We start from the raw sequence: 23,947 nt of genomic DNA on the forward strand, positions 1-23,947 counted from the left end.
AATTGAAGTACAATCAGTACAGTGAGGTACGCACAGTGTCCCAGTCATGCATATACATACATATATTTGTTTTCATATTTTTTCCCGTTAAAGGTTTACCCACACTTTAAATAGCTCCCCATAACTACTCTTAGCTCTGAGTTATTTTTCCCACCACTTCACCTGCCCCTCTCATGGCATCTTATGTTATGCTGCATAACGAATCATCAGTGTACCTCTCTCTCTCCTAATGGACGATAAACTTCTTTTTTAGAGACTGTGCCTTATTGTTAAATATTCACTCCCTGCAGCCTGTCGCCCAGCGGTAGGTACTGAATACATATTTAAAATGAGAACTTTCGGGTTATTAACAATTAAAACATAGACCACTGGATTCCCCCGACCCCGACACCCAGCAGATAGGAATTCATCAAGTGTCTCTGCTAAATGTCAAGCTTGGCACATGGTAGGCTCTTAGTCAAAGGGAACAAAAATTGCTGTCCCTCACTTGAATGCTTCCTAAACAGGCCAGGAGATTAATTCTGTGACTGTAAAAGGACAGCTGATCCTGCCTGCTGTTTGCAAAGTATGGAAGATGCATTATCACACAGCGGGGGTAGTTTTTGTTCAGAAGTACCATTATAGACAGAAATTGGCGAAAGTGCAACAATTCAGAGTAGTCACTTGGGGGAAGAAAAGAGGTGGCACCCCAAGGTGGAGCTTTAGTTTTGAGGAAGAGGCTTTCCCTTTTGATTAGGGATCGTCATGATTTTAAAAGGATAATAATGACAGCTTTTGGGTGGGGGGGAGCTAACTGTGTGCCAAGCTCTTTTTCTGAATGATCTCAATGCATTCTCACACAGTAGGTGTGAAGTATTAATCTCCATTTTGTGGATAAAGACCCTGAAGCACAGAGACGTTAAGTAAGCCGGTTAAAGACCACACAGCTGGAGAGTGGTGGAGCTGGGTTTCAACCCAAACTGCTTGCTCTGGAGTTCTTGAAAACTAGCCCTCAGTTTGTTTTCCATATTACTTAATGTCAGCAGAATAGAAAGGCATGCTAGTTTTGTTCAGCGTACCATGATCTGTCTCCCTCTCTTACCAACAAGGGGCAGGAAAAAAATTAACCAACCTGAATATTATATGTGAGCTAGAACGTGTTAATTGTACCTGGGAATACAGTCAGGCTGTGGGCTGCTCTCCATGGAAGACAACCCAGTTTCTTCAAGAAATGACTTGCAAGGAGGAAGAAGAGAGGGAAAGAGGGGATAGCTATAGATTAAAAAATTCTGAGGAAATTTTCATGGGAACTCTCGGTACCTTCCTCTCAATTTTGTTGTAAACCTAAAAGAGCTCTTAAAAAATAGTCTTTGGAAAAATGAGCCCCCCAAATACAGACCTATCAACCAACCACCATGGTGGACCTTGAGGAGATCCTGATGCAAACAAAGAAATGGTGTTTTACAATATGATTTTTATGAGACAATTGGAAATATGATTAACTGGAAATGTGGTATTGAAATAGAAATTCCTCTTGCTAACAATGATTATTGCAAATTTTGGGAGGGTATGGTAATAGTTTTATAGTTATAGTATCTTTTAGAGAGATTTACTGTCATACTCATAGAAGAAATGTTAGGATTTCTGGGACTTGCTTCAAGATAGTATAGGGGTGTGGGTGGAGAGGGTGTAGATGGAACAGATCCTCTGAGGGTAGTGATTGTTAGCTGGTGGTGGGTGCAGGGCACCCATTGTATTAATCTACTATGCCCGTGTGTCTTTGAAATTTTCTGTAATAAAAATTTTGGCAAAAAAGTAAGCTGATAATTCAACTTATGGTACTAAGTCCAAGAGGGTTGTTTAGCCTTCTTCATGAAGTCAGTATTCAGACCAAGTAGAATCAGACACTGATTCAAACCCAAGATAAAATTTGTGTCTTTATCATTATGGAGAGACTCCAGACTAAAAAAAAAAAATTTAAGGACATTGGAAAAATAGTAAAATTTGCCTTTAATCTAGCTTTTATTTCTTCTTAAGAGAGGACACTGAACAGATCCATGGTTACATCAAAAAGCCAAAGCCCAGCCCAGACTCACATCGTGCAGGAGGGCCTTCAGGGTCTGATGGGAAAGAGGGGTGGTCCCTCACGGCTGGATGGGCAGCTGAGCACATTTAGCAAGAGCAGTATCACAAGTTATTTTTCTCATGTTTTCTGGGGAGGTTTTGTTCTTATCTTGGAAAGTATTTGTTTTTATTAATTGACTATTAAAAATCAAAGTTTATGAGGACACTGTTTTTTTTATCCCTAGTAATAAGTGGTTTACGATAGCTCGATCCTGACTGTTGACTGTGCTTCCTCACGCGTTTGTGCAGAATATAAAGCTGCCAGGATCATGCCTTTCTTTACCAAGCTCCTGTCTTTCAACTTCCTAAACGTGTAAGGGGGAGGAGTGGTAGCCCAGGGGCTTCACTGTGCTCGGGAAGCACATGTGACGCCGGATGTTCCTCCCCCACCGGTGGTCACAATAGCTACCCAACCCCCCGCCCCTAGCCTTCTGCATGGTCTCTCACTCTCATTCCCCCCTCTCTGGGGCCTCTCCCATGTCCCAGTCCCATCACTTCTTTTCATCCTCCCTCCCTCCTTTCCTCCCTCCTTCCTCCCTTCCTTCCTTACCACTGGTTCTTGTGGTTCCTTCCTTGCTGGCCCCCTTCTGTCTAGGTATCCTCCCCCAGTGCACTTACCAAAACCCATCCTGTCAGTCACCACTTAGAACCTGATGAAGCGCAACCATGAATGATCCCAGGGCTCCATCCTGAACTCTCCAGACCTGTTTTCCCCACAGCACTGTGTGCATTCACCCTGTGATTCCGTGAGCATTGCAGTCTCAATGCAATCCAAATTCCATCCCCTACCCCCCACTCAAAACACACACACTTTGTTTTATATTCTCTTCTGATTCTCTGTCGCCATGAGTCGGAAACCGCAGCGCCATCGCTGACTTGCGCTCCTCCGTGCCTCCATAAATCTCCTAGAGCTTTACCCAGCCTTCCTCTTCCCTCTGTTCTCTCTGCTGGCTCACATTTTCAGAAACCATAATTGCATCCCCTGCCTCCAGATTCATCCTCTGATGCTGTCTCCAGGATGAACTTCTTGAAATGAAATTTGATTGTGTTTTTCTCCTGCTTTAAAGTCGTCTGCAGTGGTCTCAGACTTTCTGTTAGGGTACTGCTGCCACTAATTTGTGAGCGTCTCCTCCTGTCTATGTATATTTATTATAAATAATATACACATTGCACAAATATATTAAATATTTTAAACTCAAATGTAGGAATTAAAAGGATATAAAAATGTTTTAAAATAATGTGATATTTATTAATGGTGTTAAAAACTGTAATAAATACTCTCAATTTTTAAAATTTTTGACTCTTTTTCCCTTTCATTCAATGATAATTCTAGTGAGAGTAATGTGATTGCAAATGCTTCCTTATTTTAAGAAATCTGTTTCCACTTTGTGATACGGTCATTTTAAGGTCTGCTTCTAAGTTCATTTTATTTAAATAATTATTTTTTAAGCTGTCATCATTGAAAAAGTTAATTTATAAGGCACATATAGATCCACATGGGAGACATGCAATTTGGTTGAGATCAGCCAGTAAATTGCAATCTAGTGTAGTTTTCTGAGGGGTTAAGAAGAGCAGACCTTCTGGGGTTAAAGTGCCTAGGCTGGAATCCTATCTTGGCTGTTTACTAGATTAGCAAATTTGCTTAATCTCTGTGTATCTCAGTTTTTATATCTGTGAAATGAAGTACCAATAGTCTCTCCATCAGGGATAGTGTTGAAGATTGAATGTTAACACACATCAGGCCCTGAGAATAGTCATCAATAAATGGTATCTATTGTGTTCTTCTTTAATGTTAATTAAAAAAAAAAAAAAAGAATGGGAACATGTGGCAATTTCCTATATTTAATAGGGCTTTACAAGTACAAACTCTTAACTTTGTACATTTTAAGAACAGATTAGAAAATTCTGTGTTCACATTTTTAGAGAGTGCAGATAGGAGAGATTTTTATGGATGTGACATTATTTGGGGGAAAAAAAAACCCACAGTGGAAATATTTTCAAATTTCTTATTTTCAAAACGCACACGTTTCTTTCGGAAACATTTCTTGCTGTGACAGTGTCATCTTTACTGTAGACGGACCAGGGACCCGGTATGGATTGTGTGATTCGAACAAGCAGAGGTAGCAGACTCTCCCATTTCTGGTGTCAGTTGTGTATACATTACTTGTGTCATCATCCATCCATGGTGTTCTTCCATTACTGGTGTTATCATCCATCTATGGTGACTTTAAGCCATTTGTCCATTTTTGTGGGAGTCAGCTTGGTTAAATTAGAATGATACCATCGTCGATCCATCCATCCATCCATCCATCCACTTATGGGTGCGTGTAAACTGTAATACCTCGTGGCTGTGGAACTCCCGGTCTCCTTTCAGAGTCCTTTGGCATCTTGTGTGACCAGCTGGCATCTGGGCTGAGAGAGAGTGCCAGTGGCAATGCATTCATAAAATGTTAGTGAAATTTGGTCTCCCTCCCTGCCTTCCTGGAAGTCTGGTATTGTCTTCCTCGTAACAGATAGTTAGCCTGGCCAATCGTGTCTTCTGGTCCAGCTGCTGAGGGCACCGTGCTGGTCCACGCCTCTGCCTTTTGCTCGCTGCTCCTCCCCATGCCCCACGTGCTCCTCCTCACTCCTGTGCACAGGTCTGTACATTCATACAGCAACAGAGGGTAGATATTTTGGATCCTATTGTCTTTAGTTAAAAGTATGTCAAACTATTTTGTTTCATTATGCTCTTCATTATGACAACCTGGGTGGTTTCTTAGCTTTATTGTTTTGACATCTCTGATGTTAGTTAAATTACTCACTAGCCCTCTAAAAATAGTTACTGTTATTTAGAATTCGGTGATGAACACCTTTGTGCATATTAAATTTTGTTTTAAGCAAATTATTTCCTAAGATAAATGCACTGGAGTGGAATTACTGACTCCTACTGCAGCAGAGCTTTAATGCTTCCCTAAAGTACGGAAGAATTAAATATGTTGCCAGTTACAATAAATGACCAGCAATTTCACTACAACGTTGGAACTGTGAATATTAGGATTTTTTGGTTTGTTTTAGTATATGTAAAACAGTAATTCAGGGCTACTTAATATACGTTTTTGGTTATCTTCTAATGAAATTTTCCCTATGTATTTATGTATATTTTTTTCTCCTGTGAGACTGCGGTTTAGAATTTTTTTCCTTAAAAGTATAAACACTTAAACTTGTATTTTATATATCTATAATAATCATTTCTTTTATCCAATATGGCATTTCTATTAGCATCTCTAAAGAAAAGATACCTCTAATATTATTCTGCCCGTTTGTTGGATGAGGAAACTTGAGGCTTAGGTTAAGTAAGTTGACCAAAAGTTACGAAAAGTTATGGACCTAGAATATTAAAACCCAGGCAGATCTGCTCCAAATTCTACATTTTGAGTCATCATGCTTTGCTCCCTTTGACAGAAGTAGTACATAATCTTTATTGTAAAATTATAAAAATAAAGATAAGCAAAGAAGAAAAGAAAATCACACTCATTTGAAATTACATCGCTGCCAGCCTGCTGCAGTATGACACCCTATCTCAGAGGGGGGCAGAAGACCTATCACTAGGAGTGGGGGTGGTTTTGGAAAAATATGCACAGACTTCTCCCTTCATTTGCCACCTCCACCCCCCATTTCCACTCCATTCCTTTCTAATGAAAGCTGGGACTTCTCTGCAGGGTCAGTGATGAAGAGGAAGAAGGAGGCATTGAAAACCATAGATGGTTATCCTTGCTGATTTTTTACCTTATGTACATGTGTATTTACAGAAATCAATTAATATATCATGAATGTCCTTCCGTGTCATTGATTGTTGGTAACATCCCCCTGCCTCCGTGACCCTGGCCTGCTTGATATTCTGTCCAATGAATGTACCCCAATATAGCTACTGCTGGACACGATTAGATTGTTCCCATCTTTTCTTACTATAAATAACGCTGTGAAAATTAGGTGCAAAATCTGCCTACTTGTCCAGGTATTTAGCTTAATTAATATGGAATGCTGGGTCAAAGGCTGTTACATTTTTAAGGCTTTTGATAACCACTGCCAGTTGCCAATATACCCTTGAAAAAAACATCTACCAGTTTGGCCCCTGATAGAATGAGAAAGGGGGCAAGGAGAGGGAAAGAAAGAGAGCGAACAATTTCTTGATGGGGTGAAAAGATTAGGAAAAGCTAGGATGTCAGCCTTTGATGGTAGGATTGGAAGGAAATAGGGTTGCCTTTTCGTGAGATAGAACCTTTGGTGATAGGTGAGCTGCATTTTGTCCCTTGTATTTTTATTAGTTTCTTTACTTTCTTATCTGTGGTTAGGGGTACATGAGGAGTGGAGCATTAAACTTTTCATCCTGTATCCTTTTTTAGAGTTGCAGTGGTTTCTCTTTTGAGACTTAGAAAATATTAGAAAATATGTAGGTTGTTGTGTCTTTCTGCATGTGGAAGCTGAAAATTAACTAGGTATTTTAACTGGTGTTCTCCTAAAAGAATATATCCTTTTCCCTATTCTAGTTTAAGTAAATCTTTAAAGCTCCAGTGTCTTATGTTGGTTGACAGGATTTTTTTTTTTTTTTAAAGGTAGCAGAGTAGGACTTATCTTAGGCAGGAAACCCTCAGTTTTGGATGTAACTCTTGGGCACTTCTTTATTATAAGGTGGTCTTATATTTTGAATGTCCCACTGTAAGCCTATATATATATTTTTTTCAGTTCCTTGTATTTCAGGAGTGTAATTCTTAGGAAGTAAGTCAGTGAACCCACCAACCCACTTCTTTCTAAGTACATGTGATGCCGAGATGATGAATCTTGTATGATAATGAAAGTGCATGTGTTCCACGTGGGGCCGTTTAACGGGAAGCGTCCTCACTGCTTGGTCAGCAATGATAGAGTTCATAGCGGGCCAACCCCCTTTCCAGAGCTGTGGTGACCTCACTGGGCTACACTGGTTCTCAGAGTTCTCCTGGCATGATAAGTGTCGTATACCAGTCAGCTGAAGTCATTGTTTTTATTCAAACAATCAGTACACAAATTTAACATGAGTTCAGAATGCTCTCTCAGAAGACTGCTCATGGGATTGAAGTGGTTTGACTTCATACTTTCTGAATGATATTTGCAATAACGCATTAATGATGTAGGTGAGGACTTGATTCTACAAGATTTCTTGGGTATGGAGGCCAGAGTTTTAGGGGTGGTGCAAGTGTTTTTCCTACATTTTCATTAGGGCATATTTTAGAGCATTTATAGAATATTGTTCCCTCTGAGGACACAGCTGACTGTAGTTAGCAATCTCTGATTTCTACCAAACTACCCCCAAGCTTCAAGTAGTGTGCAAATAATGGGAACATCTACTCTAAAATTCTGGCCCCCAATTAAAATCCATTCTTTAAATGTATGTAGAAAATGCAGATTTTGCATTATAGTTCATAATATTTTCATATGAAGTTTTAACATGTTATGTAAAATTTTTGCTATGGTCCATGGTATTTGTCATTAAAAAAAGTTTAGAGTATTTGTCACAAAAGAAAATCAGCGGGCTTGGAAGTTCAACTGTGTTCATTCTCTCACCCCAACCCCCAGCATACTGCCCCATGGCATGTACCTGTTTATTTTTGTATAAAACTTTATGGCTGACTTGTGGGGGAAGGTGTAGCCCAGTGGCAGAGTGCACGCCTAGCATGCACGAGGTCCTGGGTTCAAGCCCTAGTACCTCTATTAAAAATAAGTAAATAAACATAATTACCCCCCCACCCCCACCAAAAAAAAAAACCTTTGTGCCTGACTAATCATTCCAATCAATTCAGTAAAAACTTGCAAAGAGTAACCACTTTTGAATTCCGAAACTGCTTAGAATCTTTTAGTTAAGTTCTTTCCGTGGGGGATAAAATAATTTGCCAGTATTGGCAAAGCTGGGCACAAAACTTTAGAATTAAAAGAAAAAAAGGCAAGCCATTACTAACCACTACAAATATGATTATGAAGCAACATGTCAGTTTAAAAATATGTGACCCTTATTTGATGTAATATGTCAACAGACATTGTGAATAATCAAATTTTGGAACTTTGAGGGAAATTTGACTGTATTGAATTTGATTTTGGCATGGAAAATGGGTTCACTGAGGACTTTGGGACAATGGAGATGATGAGATTATTCATTCAGCTGGTATTTACAGTGTTTAGTACTGTGAGAACACACAAAAAAACTGTACACTTAACCCCTTTAACACATAAGGGATTAGTCCAAAGCCCTTTGTCCAGCCTCAGATTTGCAAATATACTGTAACATATAATTTCTTCAACTCTTTAACTTCTTTATTTTATTTCTTATTTTTTGGCTAAGAGCCATCACTTTCTTGTACTGCTTAATTTGATTTTTGCTTCTATCACTCGTCCTCGCCCTTGGCTTTTGTCTGATCATTCCACAAAGAAAGAAGTTTTAAATCTGTTCATATGAGTTGCTGGATAGGCAGAAAACAAAGCCGTGTTGGAATACAGATGTTCATGGTTGACTGGGCCCCCTGTAACTAACCAGCCAAACAGCCCAAACTTGTAATTTACATTTGCTTCTCAGCTCAACTAGCCTTACTTGTCGGGCACCTTGAACCTAAAATTTGAAAATGCCGAGGGTCTCTTTGAAAGAATCTATTCTTTGGTAACAAAGTCTCATTGAGGAGGCAAAACATACTTTGGGAATATTTAAACAGTGAAAACCAATGTGTGATCAGACGCCAGGATGAACGAATGTGTCGAAATACGAAATGCTGTTGGCAAGGAAGGGGAGGTCTACAAAGGGACATAATATAAAAGGCTTTATTATTGGAGCAGGACGTAAGAACTGGCTGCAGATATAGTTTTGAGCGTGGTTAGGCATCAACCTGAGTTACTTGGTTGTAATTCTTGCATACTCTGTTTCCACTCAAAGGGAGCTTTCCAGTCAAAGGGAGCCAGCATTTTGGACCCATGTCTGTCTGGCTTTGAAGTTTATGGTGTAAACCTTTGTCCTACAACTTTATAAACTTGACTACTGTAAGGTTCTCCCATCCTTCAAGGTCCACCACAGTGATGGCCTCTCTCTAAAGTCTTTTTAGATCCCCTCATCAGAGTCCTGTAGTGCTTTGAACCTTTTTTTTTTTAAATCAATTTTATTTTATTCTTTTTTTTTTTTTTTTTTTTTGATGGGGATACCGGGGATTGAACCCAGGACCTTGTGCATGCTAAGCATGTGCTCTACCACTGAGCTATACCCACCTCCTCGTGGAACCTTTAAAACACAGCCTTAGTTTAGTCTTCTGTGTACTTGTTTACCCTGCTAGATCATGAGGGTTCAACACTCACAGGAGATACAAATTATATCCTACAGTGTTTAACACAGCGATCTGGCCTGTACCCTGGATGTGATGAAGGCAGTAGAAGAGGAAATAGAGTAAGGAGTGAGTATATCCTTAGAAGCAGGAGTAGACATCACGTGCTGAGGAAACAGGCCATCCTGGTTACGCGAAAGACCAAAAACAGAAGGAGGAAGATTGGAAAAGTAGGTAAGGAATGAAAATGAGGAAGGTCTTAAATGTCATACTCAAGGATTTGGACTTGACTCTGCAGACATGGGAAACTAACTAATGATTAGCCTAATTAGAAATTTGGCCAAGACCATCTCTATCTAAATGTGAAACTGATGCTGAGTAATTGAGCAATGTGTTTTCCCCTCACTTTATTTGGGTCGTGGAAACCTGTCTCAGTACGGAAGAGCACTGAGTCATGTTTAGGTGACACGTTTCCTCCAGACATCCTGGAGAACTTCAGGAAGTGGTGGGGATGACTCAGTTAAGGGGACACTTCCCTGGACCACGTGACAGTTGAGGTCTGGACAGAGCTCCCTTTCCAGGCGATGAAGAGCAGTCATTCCATAGTTTCTGTTGGTGCTCCCTGAGCCTTTTCCCAGATGGAAACCAGGTGGAGAATAAGATGCAATGGGAACACATTTGGAAGAATTAGCGTCTCTCTGGTAAGTATCCTGAAGGCTTTCTGAAGGGCCGGAACTGCCTGGAGAGGCCTCATTTACCGAGGGAAAGATAGACATTGGTCAGTTCTTTTGATCGTTTGATTGCTTGTGGTAAAGAAAATAAAGAGTATCGTGGGCTTTTGTATCCCCCATACCCCAAGGTTAGCTCTGATCTTGGAATCGGAAGGCTCTTAAAAGTCTATGGAAGTTCGTTTATCTTATCATTTTAGGTATCTTATCCTAAACCTAAAGTGCACAGGGGTGCACTTTACTGGCTTGCCCAACATTTCTCACAAACCTTTTGAGATTTCCTTTTATTATCTACAACTTTTATGAAATTAAAATAATAATCAGTACAGCACAGAGATGAATAATACCAGCTTGGGACCTAGGTTGCCTGAGTTCTGATCCTAACTTTTCCACTTAACAGTGGTGTGACCTTAAGCAAGTTATTTAACCCCTCTGCCTTAGTTTTCCTTATCCATAAGATGGGGATAATCACTTACTTACCTCACAGGATTTTCGCCAGAATTAAATGAATGAATATTTTGTCCATTTACTAAAAGTAAAGCCGCTAGAATAGTGCCTGGTACATAGGTTCCCAATAAAGACGACCTGTTGTTGTGTTGTAAGTAAGACAATTAAAACAGCTAAAGGTGAAATGACTTAGGGAGTCACCCAGTGAGATGACTACACCAGGGTTATTATTTCTCATTTTAGGATTTGTTTCCTAGACCAGAGGTCAGCAAACTTTTTCTTAAAGGGCCAGATCAGATAATTCATATTTTATGTTCTGCAGACCTTACTTACTGTCTCTGTTGCAACTACTCAGCTCTGTCATCGTGTCTTGCAAAAGCAGCCACAGACAATATGTAAACAAATGAGGATGGCTGTGTGCCAATAAAACTTTATGAAAACAGATGGCAGACAGCACTTGCCCTGCCTCCTGCTGTAGACACTTAAGTCTAACGTGAGTAGAGACTTTGGATTCTGTTTCAAGTACGAAGTATGGCGTTATTATAATAAACAGTAGCTTCACTTCTAATGATTATTGGTCTCGCATGTTACTCAGCTCTGATGGCCATGCTGTACAAGATCAAAGGGATTTGGAAAACAGGCAGTAGTAATAAATGTGTTTTCCAGCTCGAAGCGATGTACAGAAGTCACTTACTTAGTGGCTTGGAGAATTTTCTTGGTAGTTGAAATCGGAGATTTGGGCAGGGTGTTAAGGATTTGTTTTATTATACGGATGCACATACAGGCTGTTTTTTGTCTTTTTGTTTTTTGGTTTTTTGTGATCTCTATATAGGAAAGGTTTGTGAGTCATAGAAAAAGTTTTGTAGTTATCCTTGTCATTACACTAGGGTTTTTGTACTAGGAATGTGGTTTGCATGGGGTTAGATTTTTTTTTATGGCTTACTTTTCAGTTTAATAACGTGTTCTTTTTAAATTAAGCTTGTCAGCGAGCCTTTCTGTGAGTGGTTGGCTGTGTTGGTTAGTGCGTATTTATAGCTTATGTCTGTTTCTGAGGAAGCGACTAAAGCCTCTTGAATTCGATCAAAACTGTACAACAAAGGATAGCTTTGACTTACTTAAACCAGGCTCACGATGGGAAGTCAAAAAAAAAATCTAATGGTTCATGTTTATAAATGTTTTTTATGTATTCAGTCCCGGTTGGGCCAGATAATCAGAGTTCTGTGCTCAGGGAGGGATTGAATATCCTTAGTGCCTCTTAGTTAACATGAAATTCCTCTGGAGCAAGTTCAGGCAACACTTTCTTATAAGACTTTAAAAAAAAAAAAAAGTCATTTTCTAATTGTATGTGTTGCTTGGAACTGGCTCTTACAGATGTAAGTGGCCCTGATGTGTGAAGTACCTAAACTTTGCACATGTAATTTCTAGCAAGGAGGCTGATGGGGTGGGGCAGGGCCTGGAGTGGGGGAGTGACTGGCTCCCAGGAGCCTCTGCATCTTGCTCCCTGCTGGGGCCTCCTGTTTCCCAGCCTCTGGAATATCCACCGGCCCTCCTCACCCTAGTCTCGACCCCTCGCTGGCAGCTCGGCCCTCACAGCGGCGCAGAGGTCCCACATTCCGCTCTTTGTTCCAGGGCACTGGGTGGGAAGGAAGGCAAGGCCTGGCTCCTGCCTGCTCAGGCCTGGGCCGACCTGTGCTCTGGGACCCAGGCTGGAACTCACATTTTCCCATCAAGTCTCTGTTAGAAATGGTGGTTGGATTTGGAGGGTGATTATGGTTCTAGATCAGCTATGTTTAGAGCTCATTGTGATTTCTGCCCTAGCTTTTAATGGAATCACCCGTTTAGTTTGAACCCTTTTATAAGCAGCTCAAGGAACCAATCCTCCAGCCAAATCTTGGATCAAAATATAAAACAGATAAAGGGGAGATTGCTCCATCCACTACCACCCTCCCCCCAGCTCTGCCTGCTTCCATTCTTAAAATCACCCATGGGGTAGGGTTCCTAGACACTCGCGTTGAAAACTGCTGATTAACATGTGTTTACTTCTGGAGCACTCTTTTTAAAAATCAGGCTTGCCTCTTTGTGCGTCATTTGCTTAAAATTTGCCTGGACTGGTGTGTATAAATTGGTCATACATGAAGCTGGTTTTAGGGGAGGCTGAAATGAACAGAAACTTAACTTGAGAAATTCCTTCAAGACAACCTCTATCCCCCATTCATACCTAAATTCCATTGTCAGTAACGTGTTTTATTTTCAGTGTTAAGCACCTGCCTCTTCTCAAGCTTTTTTTTTCTTTTAAATGAAAATGTTCTCAAGAAGCACATCCATTAAGTTGTTGGAATCTTGGAGCTGATCTTGTTGCTTCTCTACTTAATTAAACATCTGGGGTCACTGACTTCTCAAAAGGGCAGAGAGAAGGAAGCAGCTATGCTTCCTATTTCACAGTTTTGTCTAGGACTGGCCCCGGTCTTATATACGTTTGAAAAACACATGTGAGGTGACGTCTCTAGTATTCAACTTGGAGATACTCAGCTTTCTTGGGAGGTGGAGGTAGTTATGAAGTCTTTGAAGAATGAGCACCTCAAAAGGAACTTCCACTATTCCTAAATATTTCCTCACCACCAAAATCTCCTTTACTGCTATGATGGTGAGGATATACATGCCCATATACATATTACTGGGAATTTTTTTCCCAAGTATATGTTATTTAAAAGAGATAGGGGAATCAGAATCACAGGTCTAAAAAACAGACATTCAAATATTAACTGCTACAGATAAAATAGATTTAAAAAATTTTCTTCTGTGTAGCACAGGGAATGATAATCAATATCTTGTAGCCTATAATGAAAAAGAATATGAAAATGAATATATGTATGTGTATGTATGACTGAAACATTATGCTGTACATCAGAAATTGATACATTGTAACTAACTATACTTCAAATAAAAAACCCCCAGCAATTAAAAACAAGCAAGTCTAAAAAACACTGTATATGTTTCTATATAATGTCTATGTATTTTTCTTGGGCACGAAGAGAATAAATTTCCTCACTTTTTTAACCTTAACTAAATATTGGTAAACTATGGTTCATTCATGTACTCAGCAGACAGAGAGTACCTAACTCTACAGTGTATTTTATAGTGAGCCAGGTACTTTGTGCTGTAAAAATTAATGATGATGGTTTTCTGCTGAAGTTCAGGCTTCAAGGAATATTTGAGGTTGTCCGGTAACTGAGGAAGTAAGGAAAGAGCTAGGTGGGGAGGGGTGATAGGGAGGCGGAAGGAACAACGGAATGAGAGATGGAAGGAAGTTAGTTAAATCTACTGGTCCTTAACATATTTTATGGTTTTTAATTGCACATGTGTTATCTAGTTTGATGTTCTTTGCTGAGAAACTAATTTACCATCTAATTGACTTCTAATTTGAAGTTAGTTTTAATTTATCTTTTTTATATTTCTTTTCAGCCTAAAACAACTTAATGGATCAGATTGCTAAGAAGTACATGGAAGATTTGAAGAGCTGAAGAAAAAAAATCAGCATTAAACTTGGCTTTTTAGAACGTAAGTGAACTCCCTCCTCACCACTGTTCATTTGTGGCATCTTTTAAAGCCTGTAATTACCTCTCTGTCCGCTCAGTGTTTGCATTTTTTCCCAGTCGTAAAGTTACTAGACTGTATAGTGTACTCATTAAGACTATGAGAATTTATCACCCACCCCCGTCTTTAAAAATGTTTTAATTCTAAAAGTCACGTGACTAACATAGGTGCCTGTGGAACTTAGACATGTTGTGACAGTCAGTGAGCAAATCTCTGCTTGGCACCGAGAAGGAAAACACAGACCTGGTAGCACTTAAAAAGCACTGCCCTTTTCTTAAATCCTTTATTGCTCTTTGCCCCGCAGATCGTTTTAGTGCCTCCTGTAAGTCAGTGAGAATTGTAGGTCGACCCGTTAATGATCCCGTAGGCTTAGAAAAATGAGGTGTTTTTGTGTAAGCTTATTTACTCCTTTTCTCGCTGTTTCTCTTGCTGAGTAATGAGAATAATACTTAACTATTTATTCAACTTCAATTAAGTGACAGGCACTTGACTAATTCAGTTCAAGCAATATTCACTCAATGAATACTTTTTCTGAGTGCTTGCCACGTGCCAGGCACTGCTCTGACACTGTTACCTCATAACCCTTGTGGCAACCTTGCAAAGTGGGAGTTGATATTTCGGGGACTCAGATGAGGATGCTGAAGTTCAGAGAGAGGGAGGGAGCGTGCAGACGATCATGCAGCCAGGAAAGGGAAGAATCTAGGGTGTGAACACAATGCCGTGTGACTTCTCTGATTTGCCGTATTCCAATAGCGTTTAAATGCTCATCCTGGCACCGTTGTTGGTAGGAGCCCGGAACCTTCCGGGTTATGTTCCTGAGGGGAATGTGATCCTAATCCTTCTAAACCTTGGCTATAGTCACAGCAAGGAAGGAAGTTCAGAGAAACATCCTCCCAAGTTTGAGAGGTAGCTTTGGTACCTGGATGGGAAGTTGAGATCCAGTGTCTAGACCCAGCCTTTTCATGGATTTCCTGTGTGCCTTTGAGATATTTCACATCTACAGGAAGCAGTTACTTGTATGCTGACAAGGGGAGCAGACCAGGTGTCCTCCAGGGTCTCTTTCGGTCAGCTTTCTGTTGAAGTATCTTATACACAAAGCAAAGTGCATGCATCGTAAGTGGATGGCTTAGTGGGGAGGCTATAGCCCAAGTGGTAGAGCACAGGCTTGGCATGCACGAGGTCCCGGGTTCAATCCCCAGGACCTCCTCTAAAAATAAATAAATAAACCAAATTACCCACCCCCCAAAAAAACCTAAAAAAAAAGTGGATGACTTTATGGACTGATTGTCACAAAGTGGACACATCTGTGTAACCAGCCCAAGATTAACAGAAAATTACCAGCATCCCAGAGCTCTCCTCCCCTAATGCTCCCAGGAGTAACCAATTTCCTGATTTCTAATGCTGTTGATAGTTTTGCCTGTTGTTAAAGTTTATATAAATAGAATCATATGGTATATATTCTTCTGTGCCTGGCTTATTTTGCTTATTACATTCGTGATTCATCTCTGACAATGCAGATGGTTGATTTTTTTCATGCTCCTTACTATCATGGTATTCAGTTGTATATTTGTTTTATAGTCGCTGGCCATTTGGGTGGTTTCCAGTTTGGATGTATTACAGATGGCGCTCCAGTGAATGATTCTGTGCATATCTTTTGGCGATGACTGTATTTTGTTCAGGGACTGCTCAGTAATTTGGACTCAGCAGCCCTGTGGAATGATGTTGAAGTAAACATCTTTGAAAGCAGACAAGTTGATTTTAGGTGGGCGGGTGGTGTGTCTGCTTCAGCGTGAAGTTCTGAGCTCGCTGTCAGGAACAGATGAAGACGTCTTCGTAGGTTACTCTCTGGGGCTGTGGCCGCTGGAAGCTCTCTCTGGTAAGTGTATGATGTGACCAGACTGGGTTCAGGAAGGGATTATGAAGAGGAAGAGAAAATTGATCTGGAAGACAGGTGCGTCTGGGCTCCCCTAGAAACAGGAGGTTGTCACCAGCCAGATCAGGAGCCCGGAAAAGCAACAACCTAGAGGAAGAATCAGCTCAGGGGACTGAAGAGTCTAGGAGACCGAACAAAGAAATAAAAATTGATCTGAGCAAGGAAGCTGGAGACCTCAAGGCTATTTTTGAGCGAATTTATTAAGTCTAACGTTTGTTTTGAGGAAGCTTTGAAAAAGCAGTCTGTAAAGTATTTGAGACAAGAATGAACTTAGCAAAATCACCAAACTAGGAATATATTCTGAACAAATACAGGATCACAGCTCCACCACCTTCTTTCCCCACGATTTCTGCGTGTCAGCTTCCTGATCTGTGAAATGGGGCTATTGTTATGCCTGCCTTGCAGCTTTGCTGTGACAATCTGCTGCACGAGTATGCTGCTGGCCGAATGGTGCTGACACTAAAAATAAGAACCATTATTTTTACTCTTTTTCTGATTTTTGTTATTACTGATATTACCTGTTTGGCTCTGTCTCTGATACTTTGTAGAAGTTTTCAGATCATTTTTTAAACATAAGAGATTCACTTAGTTTCTTTTTTAAATACGGTGAACACTAACAAAAATATTTTCCTACACTAACAAAAATATTTTCCTACTTGCCCCGCCTTAAGCTGAAACTCAGAGGAAAGATGAAGGGAAACATTTGTCCCTGTGTCCTTGGCAGGTCCCTCCCCAGGCTGAGTCAGTGAAGACACTCTTGGCTGTTGGAACTGCTTTACTCAGTGTGTTCAAGAAGCAGCCAGAGGAGCTGAGATTCACAGGAAAGCTGGGTCGTTTTGCACAGAGGAAAATAATTTCTGTAGTGTGCTCTCAATCCTTGCCAAGCATTTTGCAAACAAGTGTCCTTATTTACCAGGGAGCTTTGGAGAGAGGCTTGTGGGTGATTGACTACAGACACAGCTGGTACAGGGTGTCTGTTCCAGCTGGCCATGGTTGGGGACATCTTTCCACCTGTTGGTGAATTCTGGCCCAGCCATTGGGGCATATGGTGTAGATGAAGCTTCATTTTGCCCTCGGTGAGATTATGATCTAACAAGTGAATAATCCAGTGTTCTAAAAGAGAAACTTTTAGATACAAATGAACTTATTTACAAAACAGAAACAGACACACAGACATAAAAAACAAACTTATGGTTACCAGAGGGGAAAGGGAGTGGGAAGGGATAAATTGGGAGTTCGAGATTTGCAGATACTGATTACTATATATAAAATTAAATAAACAACAGGTTTCTACTGTATAGTGCAGGGAACTGTATTCAGTATCTTGTAGTAACCTATAATGAAAAAGAATATGAAAAGGAATATATGTATGTATATGTATGACTGAAACATGTTGTACATCAGAAATTGACACAGCACTGTAAACTAATTTTAAAAAGAGAAAAGAAGAGAAACTTTTAGAATGAATTGAGTCAAAGAGAACATTTGACCCAAGACTCTGAAATTCTAGTGCTGACTTCTCTACTAATTAACTGTGGAACTTAAGGTATATGATTAATCCTGGGTCTCAGCTTTCTCATCTGTAAAATCAGAAGGTTAGATGGGGACTTTGAGGCACAAGGGAATTCTGTGAAGTCTCTAAAAGTAATAATACCTGGTTTTGGGTGTAGTTGCGTTTTTCTAAATGTTGTATTCTTTCATGGGTTGATCACAAGGCGAAAGTTTTTGTGACAACAGATTTTGGCACTTATGATAGTAGGGGAAGGAATAGTTTTAAGATGTGACCTCAGTTCACAAAATTGTTAATGTCCGCAGCAGATAAAAAACAGATGACCACAGATTTAATGCCATCCCTATCAAATTCCCCAGGACAGTTTTTCACAGAACTGGAACAAATAATCATAAAATTTATATGAAATCACAAAAGACCCAGAATTGCCAAAGCAATACTGAAGAAAAAGAAGGAAGCTGCAGGAATAACAGCCTTCAGACAATATTACAGAGCTACAGAAATCAAAACAGCATGGTATTGATACAAAAACAGACATATGGACCAATTTAGCAGGATATAGAACCCAGAAATAAACCCACAAACTTTTGATCAATTAATCTTTGACAAAGGAGGCAAGAACATACAATGGAGTAAAGACAGTCTCTTCAGCAAATGGTGTTAGGAAAACTGGACAGCAGCATGTAAAGCAGTGAAGTTAGAACACTCCCTTACACCATACATAAAAAAATAAACACAAAATGGCTTAAAAACTTAAACATAAGATAAGACACTATAAACCTCTTAGAAGAAAACATAGGCAAAACATTCTCTGACATAAATCTCAGCAGTGTTCTCCTAGGGCAGGTACCCAGGCAATAGAAATAAGAGCAAAAATAAACAAATAGGACCTAATTAAACTTATAAACTTTTGCGCAGCAAAGGAAACCATAAGCAAAACAAAAGACCTACAGAATAGGAGAAAAGTTTTGCAAAAGATGAGACTGACAAGTGCTTAATCTCCAGAATATATAAACAGCTCATACAACTTAATAAGAAAAAAACCAAACAACCCAATCCAAAAATGAGCAGAAGTCCTAAACAAACAATTCTCCAGTGAAAACATACAAATGGCCAATAGGCACATGAAAAAATGCTCAATATCACTAATTATCAGAGAAATGCAAATCAAAACTACAGTGAGGTATCACCTCCCACCAGTCAGAATGACCATCATTCAAAAGTCCACAAACAATAAATGCTGGAGAGGCTGTGGAGAAAAAGGAACCCTCCTACACTGCTGGTGGGAACGTAGTTTGGTGTATCCATTACGGAAAACAGTATGGAGATTCCTCAAAAAACTAAAAACAGACTTATCATATGATCCAGCAATCCCACTTCTGGTCATATATCCAGAGGGAACCTTAATTCAAAAAGATACATGCACCCCAGTGTTCATAACAGCACTGTATACAATAGCCAAGACATGGAAACAACCTAAATGTCCATTGACAGATGGCTGGGTAAAGAAGCTGTGGTATATTTATACAATGGAATGCTACTCAGCCATAAAAAAGAATAAAATAATGCCATTTGCAGCAACATGGATGGACCTGGAGATGGTCATTCTAAGTGAAATAAGCCAGAAAGAGAAATACCACATGATACAATTTATATGCGGAATCTTAAAAAAAAAAAAAAAAAGACAAACTTTATTTGCAAAACAGAAACAGACTCCCAGACATAGAGAACAAACTTGTGGTTACCGGTGGGGAGGGTGACGGGAAGGGATAAATTGGGAGTAGAGATTTGCACATACTAACTGATATATATAAAACAGATAAACAACAAGTTCATACCGTACAGCACAGGGAACTAGATTCAATATCTTGTAGTAACTTAATGGTGAAAGAGAATGTGAAAATGAATATATGTATATTCACGTATGACTGAAGCATTATGCTGTACACTGGAAATTGACACATTGTAAACTGACTATATGTCAATAAAAAAAAAATATATATGTATATATATACACACAACCCCCCCCAAAACAGGTGACCAGATGGTTGTGACTGATTTAAGGCTGTGTGAGTATATATAAATTCATTTTCTCACCAACCCCTACTTTAACTAGCTCACATACACTTGCTTTATCCATTAAAGGATGTTTGTATTTTTGTTAAACTACAAAAAGAAATATTCAAGACATTGCATTAAATACATGGCATAGCTGGATTACGAAAGGTGTGTCTGGCTTTATCTCATGTCTCTATTTAAATTCTCGGTTCTCACGGTACAGTCACACAGTTGGGAGTGTCACACATTAAATTTGGGTTTGTTTTGTTGTTCCAGACGTTGAAGAAAATATTTATTTGAAAAACGATATTGAAAAATTAGCATTGAAATGAAATACTGGGTTCAGTTGAATGAATAAAATAAGAATCCTCGATAGTGTTCTCACTTAATGACTTTTAAGTTCTGACCTCTGTCCTCTTATACCCAAGGGTATCTGTAAGAAGCTGATACAAGAGGACATATAGGAAGGAATTAAAGTAAACTGGAAACTTTGGAATATTTGTACTTCGAGCCATTTGGATGTTCTAGCAATTGGCAAATGGAAATACTGTTTGCCCCAGAGCCCAGGCCACACCCGAGTCTCTCTGGTGTGGCAATTGTCCTTGAGGTCACCGGTGATGATGGTGAAAGCTGTCCAGTTCTGCTTTTGAGGCCGAGTGGACCCAGGCAGAGGAATGAGGTGGGGCTTCTCGCCTGGCCTGGTCCCTGCCTTCTCTTCTCGAGGCCGAGGAAGGCCGTGGGGATGGCCAGTCATCACTCAGGCCTGCCCACGTGGTCACTCCACCTGGGCGTGCGGTGGTTTCTGAGCAGCTGAGATAATGTCATCCCTGAAGAAAAGCATCCACAACAGCTCTGTCCCTTTGTGCCTTTTCTTCCATACCCTTCTTGCCATCTCTGTCACTTTAATTATTACATGGGCTCTGAGGTCTCCTGACTACATATCGTGGACCTGACATTCTATTTTTTGGGGGGTGGGGTGGGGGAGGTAATTAGGTTCATTTATTTATTTATTCTTAGAGGAGGTACTGGGGGTCGAACCCAGGACCTTGTGCAGGCTGAGCATGCGCTCTACCACTGAGCTATACCCTCTCCCTTTTTTTTTTTTTCCTTTTGGTGGGACCTAACATTCTTTATTCCAGGCAATCCGTGCTAAACCTTCCGGACACACTGCCTGGGGAATGGCTGCCTTATTTGGAGTCATGGGCCACATGGGCGGTTTTGTCTCAGGCTTCCCTGGCTCATCATCACTTGAGATAATATGTAAATGAATCTCTTTTCTTTATGAAACTTAGGAAACTTCTTCCTTTTTGTTTTTCTTCCCTCTAGTAACCTCTCCCTCCTTTACCAAACAGCGACCCTCACCCTTACAATCAAATGGGGATTTAGTTCGGCTTCTGGAGCTGTTCCTTCAAACAGATGCTTCCGTGTGTGTGAGCGCAGGGATGGGGTTTGGAGGGCCGCTCAGAGCTCTGTGCCCCACTTACCAAAGCCCACAGCCAGCCCTTTTTTTTTTCTTCCTTTTTATTCCCCTTTTTCCCTTTTCCCCCCTTTTTTCCCTCTTTCCCTTTTTTCCCCTTTTTTCTTTTTTTCTCCCTTTTCCTTGCTTGTTTTCTCCTTGCCTCGTGGGAAACTGGCAGTCAGCGCCTTTGACTTTTTCTCTCCTTACTACAGATATGCAAGAGCGAAACTGTAGACAGACAGAAAGGACATTTTACAGATTTAACAAATAATCAAAATATGTGGTGGGGTGGTGCAGATGCTGGCTCTGTAGCTGCACAGGCGGCATGCGTTTCTCTCAAGTCACCGTGCGTTTCTGCCTTTAATGAGGAGGCCTTGGCACCTCTGATGGCACTCAGTTGTGTAGTCTCAGCAGTGTTGTAAGAAGGAAGAAGAGGGTCAAGGGAATTTTGACTCTCGCTTATTGGATCTACGGTTTAATATTGCGATATTTTAGAGAAACCTGGGTTCTGGCACCAGAATTTCAATCAGCGAAGCCTCTCCATCGCTTTGGGAGTGAGGAAGTGGGAGAAGAGATTTCTATCGTTCTTAAATCTGTTATTCAGCAGCAGCCCAAAGCTTCGTGCATCATAATCGCAGAAATGAGGTTGAGTCCCCAGGGTGTGTTCTGTGTTCCTTGTGCACCATAATGCTGGCCTCTCCTTGTCAGATCACAGCCCAGAGCTGCTCCAACCAAAAGAAGGCTTAAATTTGGGGTGTGGCATTTTATAGCCAGTGCAGCGGGATTCAGTTAAGTCTTCAGGCAAAAAACAATACATGCTATCTCCTTAGAAATTAACGGTTGCTTTCAGAGCTTGAAATAGCCTTAGACAGCTTCCCGTGACCATTGCGTTGACCTGAGATGTGATCCCTGCCAATGATTAACTCCCAAGTATGATATGGTAGTTGCATTTTAGTTTGTATTTCAAACACGAGTTATTGTTACACCATCATCTCTTCTTGTTTGCGTGTTGGTTTTTACTTTATTCCTTTACCTTCATGGTAGTAATTATGTGCTTGGTGTTAGATACTTGTGCCATTTGATACTGTGATATTAAGAGATTTCAGAAAAAAAAATCATCAGCTGTCTTTCTGGGCTGTTCTGGGCATTTTGTACTATATTTATTTTGGACCCAGCGTTTCTTGCCCTTGGTTTCTGATTAGCTGTTCCTCATCCTTGCCATGGCCTCTCCTCTTGCTTGGAAGCTTTTCAACAGATCTCTGTTTGGATGACTGTTTTGTTTAATAAGTAAACACTATGTCAACCTTGGGAGAGAGTCAAGAGGACAGGATAGAACTCTCCATTAATGCTTCTGGTTCTAAAGTGTGGAATTCCTGGAGCAGGGAAGCTGGCTTCTGGTGCACTGATGTCCGGAAGTTATTCCCTGTTGGAGGAAGGAACAGCTTTTGCAAAGGGAAACAGGGACCCTGGGGCATTCTCAGAAGTTTTGGATAATTTGGTGGGACTTAAATGATCTTACTGTTTATAAATTTTTAGAAATTAAAGAACAGATTATTTTCTTAGAAAAGTGGGCTTTTTGCATCTTCAGGGTCTAACCTGATCTTGCGTGAGGCCTGGCGCAGAATATTCTCTTCAGGGGCCTTTCACCTAAATTGGGCCTCCTGTGTTGCTGGGGTTGTTAAAAAACCAAGCAGGAAATAAGCAGCCTTCAAGGAGCATCAGGCTTTAAGCATAAAACTTCTCCCAAGGGAAAACAGCAACACTCTTTCCTTGCTTTGTGACCTTCCTGACTCCTGAGAAGGTACAGCTGAAAGAAAGTCATTGTGTTATGGCTGGTTCTTTGCACCCTTTACCTGGTAGAACACAGCTGAGTCTTGTTATTTGCAGTAGTTAAATTCCCTAAAGTTACGGGAACACTGAGTTGGCACCTGCTGAAGCATTGCCCCGAGGAGACGCACAGAACGAGGTTCCCGTGAGCCTCTCTCAGCGTTTTCTTAACTGACCAATACATAACCTTGTTTCTGTTTAAAGGGACCTTGGTTGATGTTGATTTCGTTAGCACTGAATTCACAATCCACAGCACTGTGATTCATGCCTGAGCTAAGCTTATCTAACACGTGCATTTTCTCTGCAAGGCGCATCACAGCCTTCTTGCACTTGGAAACACTGAACAGCTCTTCGGCCCCATGCTCGGGGACCATTTTAAACACTGAAATTACCAACAAAGAACACAGAAAAGTGAAAAGCATGGCAGAGGATAAGACCAGAAAAGAACACTTATTTGTGTTAAGAGAGTGGACTGAAACAGTCACAGCTGGGACCATGCACACAGATGCGCACATTTTTTGCTGATCTGTGCATGGCCGTGAATGACCACAAAGCACCACCAGTACTGATTTGGGGATTACAAATAAATCTTAGTGAGCGAGCAAATTCACACGTATCTACTATACAGTATAAGCAAAGGAACCCCAGATAGTGTAGCAGGAACCTCAGCCCATCTATACAGTTCATGCATAGATAACCAGTCATTTAAGGTAAAAATGAGCTACAAGTGGGTACTGTGACCGATGTCCAGAACACATTTTTAAACAGCTTCATGTAAGATGAAGAGCGTCAAGGAGGACTTGCCCGACGAGTCATTCCCTTTGGGGGACAGATGACAGCTAACACCTCTGCCACGCGTTGAATGTCTGTAGAGTAGGAACAACGTCTTGTGTATCCTCATGTCCTTGGCTTCAAGGGTAATAATGGCCAACACTTAGTGGGACCTCAGCAAGTGAATGAACACTCAGTAGATGA

At 40.5% G+C, this 23,947-nt stretch overlaps 1 protein-coding gene across 8 annotated transcripts in view; it reads left to right on the plus strand.

Annotated features, from left to right (window-relative positions):
- The window catches only part of PPFIBP1 (PPFIA binding protein 1), a 153,590-nt gene that overhangs the window by 37,911 nt on the left and 91,732 nt on the right, over nucleotides 1–23,947 (plus strand). For 5 of the 8 annotated variants that reach the window (XM_074357518.1, XM_074357516.1, XM_074357520.1 and 2 more), the window contains one exon: nucleotides 14,054–14,149. The gene's annotated coding sequence lies outside the window, so the exon portion shown is untranslated. Of the gene's footprint in view, nucleotides 1–9,520; nucleotides 9,651–14,053; nucleotides 14,150–15,798; nucleotides 16,062–23,947 lie in introns of those variants that run through there. The other 3 variants (XM_074357522.1, XM_074357519.1, XM_074357523.1) reach the window with 3 other exon arrangements.

Source organism: Camelus bactrianus, chromosome 34 (assembly GCF_048773025.1).
Source record: "Camelus bactrianus isolate YW-2024 breed Bactrian camel chromosome 34, ASM4877302v1, whole genome shotgun sequence".
In the NCBI taxonomy this organism is placed as follows: domain Eukaryota; kingdom Metazoa; phylum Chordata; class Mammalia; order Artiodactyla; family Camelidae; genus Camelus; species Camelus bactrianus.